The sequence below is a fragment of the Salvelinus sp. IW2-2015 genome, unplaced genomic scaffold (assembly GCF_002910315.2).
Source record: "Salvelinus sp. IW2-2015 unplaced genomic scaffold, ASM291031v2 Un_scaffold1350, whole genome shotgun sequence".
Lineage (NCBI taxonomy): Eukaryota > Metazoa > Chordata > Actinopteri > Salmoniformes > Salmonidae > Salvelinus > Salvelinus sp. IW2-2015.
In genome coordinates, this window is record NW_019942854.1 from 42,301 (window position 1) to 51,705 (window position 9,405).

At 48.6% G+C, this 9,405-nt stretch overlaps 1 pseudogene; it reads left to right on the forward strand.

Moving 5' to 3' along the window:
• LOC112070524 (CUGBP Elav-like family member 2) overlaps positions 1 to 9,405 on the forward strand; it is a 63,742-nt pseudogene that overhangs the window by 20,622 nt on the left and 33,715 nt on the right.

The window sequence follows — 9,405 nt, forward strand, 5'->3', positions numbered from 1 at the left end:
GTATGCGGAGCCCAAGAAACACCACACCTCTGCTGAGTCCGTCGGGCCCTCGCAGGATCCGGCACTCCTCGATTTGTCCGAACCAGAGGAACATGACTCGATGTCGTTCTCATTGCACTTCTTCGACACCATGCCGGTGAACAGCTTCCTGTCTCCACCGCTGCAGGGGAAGAGAGGAAGACATTCACATGGGTTAGAAACAGAAAAAAAGGAGAGAAAGAGACCGAGAAAGTCTCACCATTTCATCTGCAGACTGTGATCAATGTCTCATTACCACTTCAACACCAAGTCTCTGTGCAACTCTCTCCCTCTATTCGTTTCTCTCTCCCTCTATTAGTTTTCTCTCTCCTCTATCGTTTTTCTCTCTATCTCCCCTCTCCCATCTCTCCGGGTTTCTTTTGTCTGCCTGCCCCTCCTCCTCCTGTTTAATTCCTTTCTCTCTGACCCAATCGCTCCATTATCTTGCAATACTCGGCCTGTGTACCAGTGTGTGTGTGTGGTGTTGTGTGTGTGTGTGTGTGTGGTGTGTGTGTGTTGTGTGTGTGTGTGTGTGTGTGTTGTGTGTGTTGGTTGTGTTGGTGTGTGTGTGGTGTGTGTGTGTGGTGTGTGTGTGTTATGAACGTGGGAAAGAGACAAGAGAGAGAATGTGTGTGTACGTGTTGCTCACCATTCAGAGTAATGCTAATCCTATTCATTTTTAATGAGGAAACTGTCAGCTCTTACCGGGAGGCGAAAGAGATAAGCGGTCTGTTGCACTCTGGAAATCAATAGAGCACTTGTTTATTTTGCTGTTTGAATTGTTTGTGCGTTTAAAAAATAACACTGGGACACGCAGGGAAGATAAGTGTTGTTTCAAAGGCTTCCAACTCGTCTGTATACGTTCGCTCACTATCACACTGTAATGAATTAACTGGGATGGATATGGGGAAACAGTAGAGATATCCTCAACGGTGACTAAACATCTGTTAGCCGACCTGAGTCCGAGTTAGTGACGTATTGGAAGCAGAGAAACAGGGTTTACTGATTTCAGATCAGATTTCAAGAAAGAAAGAATGCGGAAAGTGAACACGGGCTATCGAGACAGCAGTGCGCGAAGACGTGCGCGCCCACACACCGTTGATTGACTAAAGCAACAAACCGCTTAACGACAATTCATCATGGTTACAGCAACTCCAATAAAGGGTTATGAACGTATTCTCATTAAAAGACGGATACATTTCATATGGCCGTGCTTTACTATTCCCATTACAGTAGAGGATGACTGCATCTACAGATGGCTGGAGCTTTACTAAGGTCATCGTTACCTAGACGGATATATCTTACCGAGTCCTATTTCATAACCTCACAAAGACACACACACACACACACACACACACACACACACAAACACAAACCACACATACACACACACAGACAATTGGCTCTATTACAGATACGCTTCTAAACCCATTTATCCAGCCATAACGCTTTACTGCATCTGAGAGAAGCCAGACAGGGGCCACGTCCCAATACTAATAGCCTCTTTTCCTCATCCACTGGACCACTGAAAGTATAGAAGGAAAGAGGGCAATAATATTGGGACACATCCAGACGGAACAGTACTGGCTGAGCTCCACCCAGAGAGAGACAGAGTAGTGTCATAAACCCACTGACAGCACACAGGCATCACTTAAAGCTTAATAAAGCCACTCGCAGCAGCATCTTCTAGACTCGACCCGCGAAGGAAACGCAATGCACTCGAAACATATAGATCCATCCATATAAGTCATGATGAGACCTTAATAATGCTTTACCGCTCCAGACATCTTCTGTGAGGTTATGAAATAGGACTCGGTAAGATATATCCGTCTAGGTAACGATGACCTTAGTAAAGCTCCAGCCATCTGTAGATGCAGTCATCCTCTACTGTAATGGGAGATAGTAAAGCACGGCCATATGAAATGTATCCGTCTTTTTAATGAGAATACGTTCCATAACCCTTTATTGGAGTTGCTGTAACCATGATGAATTGTCGTTAAGCGGTTTGTTGCTTTAGTCAATCAAGCGGTGTGTGGGCGCGCACGTCTTCGCCGCACTGCTGTCTCGATAGCCCGTGTTCACTTTCCGCATTCTTTCTTTCTTGAAATCTGATCTGAAATCAGTAAACCGCTGTTTCTCTGCTTCCCAATACGTCACTAACTCGGACTCAGGTCGGCTAACAGATGTTTAGTCACCGTTGAGGATATCTCTACTGTTTCCCCATATCCACTCCCAGTTAATTCATTACAGTGCTGATAGTGAGCGAACGTATACAGACGAGTTGGAAGCCTTTGAAACAACACTTATCTTCCCTGCGTGTCCCAGTGTTATTTTTTTAAACGCACAAACAATTCAAACAGCAAAATAAACAAGTGCTCTATTGATTTCCCAGAGTGCAACAGACCGCTTATCCTCTTTCGCCTCCCGGTAAGAGCTGACAGTTTCCTCATTAAAAATGAATAGGATTAGCATTACTCTGAATGGTGAGCAACACGTACACACACATTCTCTCTCTTGTCTCTTTCCCAGGTCATCACACACAACCCACACACACACACACACCACACACACACACACACACACACCACACACACCACACACACACACACACACACACACACACACACACACACCACACCACACACACACACACACACACACTGGTACACAGGCCGAGGTATATATATGATTGGGTCAGAGAGAAAGGAATTAAACAGGAGGAGGAGGCAGGCAACAAAAAAGAAACCCGAATGGGGAGGGGAGATAGAGAAAAAAAGAATAGAGGGAGAGAGAAACTAATAGAGGGAGAGAGAAACGAATAGAGGGAGAGAGTTGCAAAGAGAGCTTGGTGTGAAGTGGTAATGAGACATTGATCACAGTCTGCAGATGAAATGGTGAGACTTTCTCGGTCTCTTTCTTCTCTTTTTTCTGTTTCTAACCCATGTGAATGTCTTCCTCTCTTCCCTGCAGCGGTGAGGACACGAGAGCTGTTCATCGGCATGTGTCGAAAGTGCAATTACGAACGATCCGAGTCATGTTCTCTGCGTTTCGGACAATCGAGGGGTGCCGGATCCTGCGAGGGCCGACGGACTCAGCAGAGGTGTGGTTTCTTGGCTCCGTCCATATACACACTCACCCAACCCCTGACCCCTCCTCCCTTACCCACCATCCTTTTCACCCCTCCCACCTCTTTATATCACCCCTATTCATTCTGAGCCCTCATCCCTCCCCTTACAGTTCTTCTTAGCAGAAGAGAAAACATGTTCTCCCTCGCTATTGGCCAACACATAGAGCTACTTTGCAATCAGCAGTCATGTTCCCTTAGTCCAATCTCCTCTTCATTGGAACAGGGAACACCCCCCCTTCCTTTTCCTTCTTCCCTTCCCTCCCCCTGCCTCCCTTCCCCCTCACCCCCTTCAATCCCCCTGCCTCAACTTCCCCCCTCCCCTCCAAATCCCCCTGCCTCACTTCCCCCCTCACCCCCCAATCCTCATGCCTCCCTTCCCCCCTCACCCCCTCCAATCCTCCTGCCTCCTCTCCCCCCTCCTCTGTGTCTCTATGTGCTGAGAAATGGCTGGGGTCTGCCAAACCAAACTGTCTGTCCTCCCGGCATCACACGAGGCTGTGCACTGTCATTGTCACACAGTTATGTGGATGTGTCGGTTGTTGTGTGTTTCTGTGGATGTTACCATTGTTCTTACTGTTACTGTTGACGTCTCTCATTTCTGAAGGTCTCTTCTCTCTTCCTCAAGTGCTCACATTAGCGGTCTCTAATATCTTACTGTCACACACACTCATCCTCCTGTCTTCATCCTCCTCTCTCTCAGTCCTCCTGTCCCTTCATTCTCTCCTCTCAGTCCTCCTTCCTATCTCCTCCTATTCATCCTCCTGTCCTTTCATCTCTCCTCTCTCTGTCCTCCTTGTCCCTTTCAGTCCTCCCTGCCTCAGTCCATCTCTCCTCTCGTCCTCATCTCTCTCAGTCCTCCTTCCCTATCCTCCTCTCTTCAGTCCTCCTGTCCCTTCATCCTCTCTCACTCAGTCTCCTGTCCTTCATCCTCCTCTCTCTCAGTCCTCCTGTCCCTTCATCCTCTCTCTCAGTCCCCCTGTCCCTTCATCCTCCTCTCTCTCAGTTCCTCTTGTCCCTTCATCCTCCTCTCTCTCAGTCCTCCGTCCCTTCATCCTCCTCTCACTCAGTCCTCCTGTCCCTTCTCCTCCTCTCTCTCAGTCCTCCTGTCCCTTCATCCTCCTCTCTCACTGTCCTCCTGTCCTTTCATACTCCTCTTCTTGCCTCCTGTCCTTATCCTCCTCCTCCTGTCCTTCCTGTCCCTTCATCCTCCTCTCTCTCTTCATCCTTCCTTTCATCCTCCTCTCTCTTTCCTCCTGTCCCTTCATTCCTCCTTTCTCACAGTCCTCTGTCCTTTCACCTCCTCTCTCTCAGTCCTCCTGTCCCTTCATCCTCCTCTCTCTCTGTCTCCTGTCCTTTCATCCTCCCTCTCTCTCTGTCCTCCTGTCCTTCATCCTCCTCTCTCTCTGTCCTCCTGTCCCTCATCCTCTCTCTCTCAGTCCTCCTGTCCCTTCATCCTCCTCTCTCTCAGTCCCCCGTCCTTCATCTCTCTCTCTCTCATCCCTTGTCCCTTCATCCTCCTCTCTCTCAGTCCTCCTGTCCCTTCATCCTCCTCTCACCCATCTCTTCCCTTCATCCTCCTCTCTCTCAGTCCTCCTGTCCCTTCATCCTCCTCTCTCAGTCTTCTGTCCTTTCATACTCCTCTCTCTGTCCTTCCTGTTCCTTTCATCCTCCTCTCTCTGTCCTCCTGTCCTTCATCTCCTCTCTCTGTCCTCCTGTCTTTCATTCCTCCTCTCTCATGTCCTCCTGTCCCTTTTCATCCTCCTTCTCACAGTCCTCTGTCCTTTCATCTCCTCCTCTCTCTCCAGTCCTCCTGTCCCTTCATCCTCCTCTCTCTCTGTCCTCCTGTCCTTTCATCCTCCTTCTCCTCGTCCTCCTTCCTTCATCTCTTCTTCTCTGTCTCCTGTTCCCTTCATCCTCTCCCTCTCTCTCATCCTCCTGTCCCTTCATTCCTTCCTCTCTCTGTCAATTCTGTCCTTTCATCCTCTCTCTCATACTCCTGTCCTTTCATCCTCCTCTCTCTCTGTCCTCCACTATCCCATCATCCTCCTCTCTCTCAGTCATCCTGTCCCTTCATCCTCCTCTCTCACAGTCCTCCTGTCCTTTCATCCTCCTCTCTCAGTCCTCCTGTCCCTTCATCCTCCTCTCTCTCAGTCCTCCTGTCCCTTCATCCTCCTTTCTCTCAGTCCTCCACTATCCCATCATCCTCTTCATCTCTCTCTCAGTCCTCCTGTCCCTTCATCCTCCTCTCTCTCAGTCCTCCACTATCCCATCATCCTCTTTATCTCTCTCTGTTCTGCACTATTCCCATATTTCTATTACACATAATCATCCTATTTTACATCTCTTCCTCACTCCCCCAATCACGTGTCTGTTGTCCTCATGAATATTAGAATCTCAGGCTGTTCCCCTTTACTGCACATAACCTCCACAAACCCCAGGCTTCCTAACAGCCTGTCAGAGCAGTCCTAGTCCAGCCTGGTCCAGAGCAGTAAATACATGAAGCAAAGTGAGGCTGCAGATAAATAGGCCTTCAAGTGGGTCTGCCTGTCCCACCTGGCTCTGCGCTGTCCCACCTGGCTCTGCGCTGTCCCCCTGGCTCTGCGCTGTCCCACCTGGCTCTGCGCTGTCCCACCTGGCTCTGCGCTGTCCCACCTGGCTCTGCGCTGTCCCACCTGGCTCTGCGCTAACACGGAGCTGCTATYAAACCACARTAYCAATCAGAAGCCTGTTCTGTTCCGCCACCCACTATTAATAAAATATGGATCACACCACTGGTGGATCCACGGCTGGGCCTGGGGAGCTACCCTACATTCATGAAAGGACTGTTCTCTTTCTCCTCTCCTATCGGAGCCCGGTGCATGACGACAGAATGCGGCCTGCTAGATATTTATAGCGTTGGCTAGGCGGCTAAATCCCATCTTCTTCGCTGGATGATAAAAAACATACTGGAATGGAAAGAGACGCTTTTATCGGGTCATTTTTAGCACTGACCTTAATATGGTTCAGTTCAACGGAGGGGTTTATTTGGGGTATCGAACGAAGGAAAGGGCTCAGAAACGAACGAACGTATTTTGGTGGAAGAAAGAGAGAATGTCTGTCTTCTATTGTAAAATGCTTCATTGGTTCTATGGTATAACGGCCAGGAAACAGTATTTCAATGGAGAGTCCACAGGAACTGCCTGGCCTTTTAATGAGAGTTGGTGAAAGACTGAGTGTAGACGGCCTTAAAAGACCCAGTCTAGCAGGTCACCTTAACCGGTGGATTCTCTCTGTGGCACAACATCTGGGTCATGTACTCTAAGAGGTTTTTCAAGCTATTTTAAAAATGTTGGCCCATCTAGAATTACCCCATATTAGTTTCTGAAACTTGCTCAAAGATGACCGACCTTGGCCTTTCTCAACTGATGCCAGATCAGCAAGACCCTGGACAGTAAGAGTCTTCTCAAACTTAAACCCCAAGGCAACTTCATCTGCCGCATCTTGCTACAGCACAGACCTAGTTAGGTTTTATTGGTACTGTTAGGCAGGCCCATAATGAATAGTCTAGACTATCCCTAACCCTCAACCCCGTTCTATCACAGAGGACAAGACAATCATAAAGGTAGAGGATGAATCACAGACACTCATCTGTTCTCTCCTTCATTCCCTTCCTCACTCTAGTCTTCCTCCCCTCCATCCTCGCTCTCACACACACACCCTCGCCCATTCACTCACTCGTACTCTCTCTCTTTCTATCTCTCTTCCCATCCGTCCACCCCCACCCCATGCACACAGTTCTGACTAGATGACCTGTCTGCTAGCGAGCTAACTGTATCCTATGCAGTCGGCTAGCTACAAAGTGTGTGTGGAGTGTGTCTGGGGACGGCTGTGCTACTACTGCTAGCATGGCTCAGTGTGTGTTAGYGTGTTAGCGTGTTAGCTTGGGGGGTGGGGGTGTTGAAGCTCTCCTCCAGTATATTGACACTGCCTCTCTCTGATCACTCCCCAACCAACAGGCCTCAGCCAGAGGGAAGCCAACGTTAAGGGTAATACCATTTAATTTAATACTAGTCTATTACCCAACAATTACGATCCAACCGATCAAACTCCAAATCGCCAAATAGTTAAGAGTTCCCAAAGAATGTGCATCATTCTGCCCGCCACACGCACTCTCCCTCCCCCAAGATTTGCTCAATTTGTGTGATTTTCTGTGATGTCTTTTCAGAACGCATTCTTCATAGAACCCTAGAGACGGTTTGTCACACTCGTCCCACCCCCGCCTCCCTCCCCTCTCTCTCTTGTTTGTTCATGTCCCAGAATAGGACCGCAAGGGGAGGGGGGAGAGAGAGAGAGAGAGGGCGGAGAGGGCATCCAATCAGACACACAATGCAGGCCTAATGAGTTCAAATCGTTTTAATGCAAATTGGACAGATTTACATTCTCTAGAAGAGTGGGAGGAAGAGTGACTGGGGAAGATGAAGAGTGGGAGGATACTTGTACAACCAGTTATTTCTGTGTAGGAGCGAGAGAGAGCTGGGCAAAGAGAGAAAGAAAGAGACTGGGGAAGATGAAGAGGGAGGGAGCTTCAACCACCCCACCTCATCTCAATGCTCAAGTCATCAACAGCCATCCCCATTGGCGCACCACAACCTGCCAATCAAAAACTCTGATTGATTCTGATTGGAGCTGGCCTATTTTGGATGGGGTTGGGTGTGGTCGTCATGGCGCTAGCTGTGCTCTTTGGCTGTTGTTCCTTAGCAACCTGAAAACACTGTTGTCTGCTTGTTTAGTTCTCTGTACAATCTCTGTTTTGGGTTTATAACAACGACGTGTCCAACCCTTTTGTCTTGTTTTGTTTTTTCTTGTCTCCTCCTCTTTCTCCTCCCGTTCCTTCTCCTCTCCCTCTATCCCATTGTCTCCTCCCTCCTCCCGGCCTCCCTCCCTCCCACCATCTCTCCATCCCTCCCCTCCCTCCCTCCCTCCGTCCCTACAGGATGTGCGTTTATCACGTTTTCTACCAGGGCTATGGCACAGAATGCAATCAAAGCCATGCACCAGTCTCAGACTATGGAGGTACTGTACCCTCGCCCTTTCTCTTCAATTTCCTCTCTCCGTCTCTCTCTCACTCTCTTCATCTCTCTCTCTCTCTAGATCTCTCTCTCTCCATCTCTCTCTCTCCATCTCTCTCCATCTCTCTTCATCTTTCTCTCTCTCTCTCCATCTGTCTCTCTCTCCATCTCTCTCTCTCTCTCTCTCTCTCCTCGTCTCTCGTCATCTCTCTCTCTCTATCGCTCTCTATCACTCTCAATCTCTCTCTCCGTCTCTCTCTATATTGCTCTCTATCACTTGCTCAATCTCTCTCTCCATCTCTCTTTCACTCTCTCTCTATCTCTCTCAATCTCTCCATCTCTCTCTCTCTCTCTCTCTCTCTCCATCTCTGTGTGATAGAATCTGTCGGATGCTGTCACATGCTCGTCATCCTTTGGCCAAATATGTCAAAGTAGGACAAAGAAGAAAAGTCACTTTCAAAACTCTCTCAGTCACAGCAGTCATTCTTCCCAGAAAAAGAAATAACATAAAAGCTTTTGTGAAAAAGTGTCAAAACAGACAAGGTAACATAAGCAAGGACCCCAGATCACACTGATCAGCCTGACTGGCTCTGTTAAGGATGTCACACTCCTCAGAAAGAGAAGAGATGAGACAGGCAGCATTATAGACGCCCACATTTAGACAGGACCCCCATCAGTGATCCTATAACCTCTCCATCGCCATGGTGATGGCCATTGGGAGTGTGTCTGTGTGGGTTGTGGTGTCCTTGTCAGTTTGTAGGGTTTTTGACAGTAGGAGATGACAGGGATGTGATTGCAGGAGAATTACAGGGCCTTGGTCAGGCGTGCGTGCGTGCGTGCGTGCGTGCGTGCGTGCGTGCGTGCGTGTGTGTGCGATCTGGTAATGACACAGTGTATTAAAGACAGAGATTGACAGTCACCTTAGTGGCTCTCTCATTATGGATGATGAGGATGGTAGGCATCCATATTGATGTGCTGTGACCCTGACAGCGGTGGGTGGATGTGCAGGTGGTGTGGTTGTCTGTGTGTGTGTGTGTCTGTGTGTGCAGTTGTATGTGTTATTTGTGTGACTTTGCCTTTCACTAATGGCCTTGTCACTGTCGTATCCATTCTCATTATACTTCTGGCATTTAGGACACACACACACACACACACACACACACACACACACACACACACACACACACACACGTACTTTATAATGTCACGGCA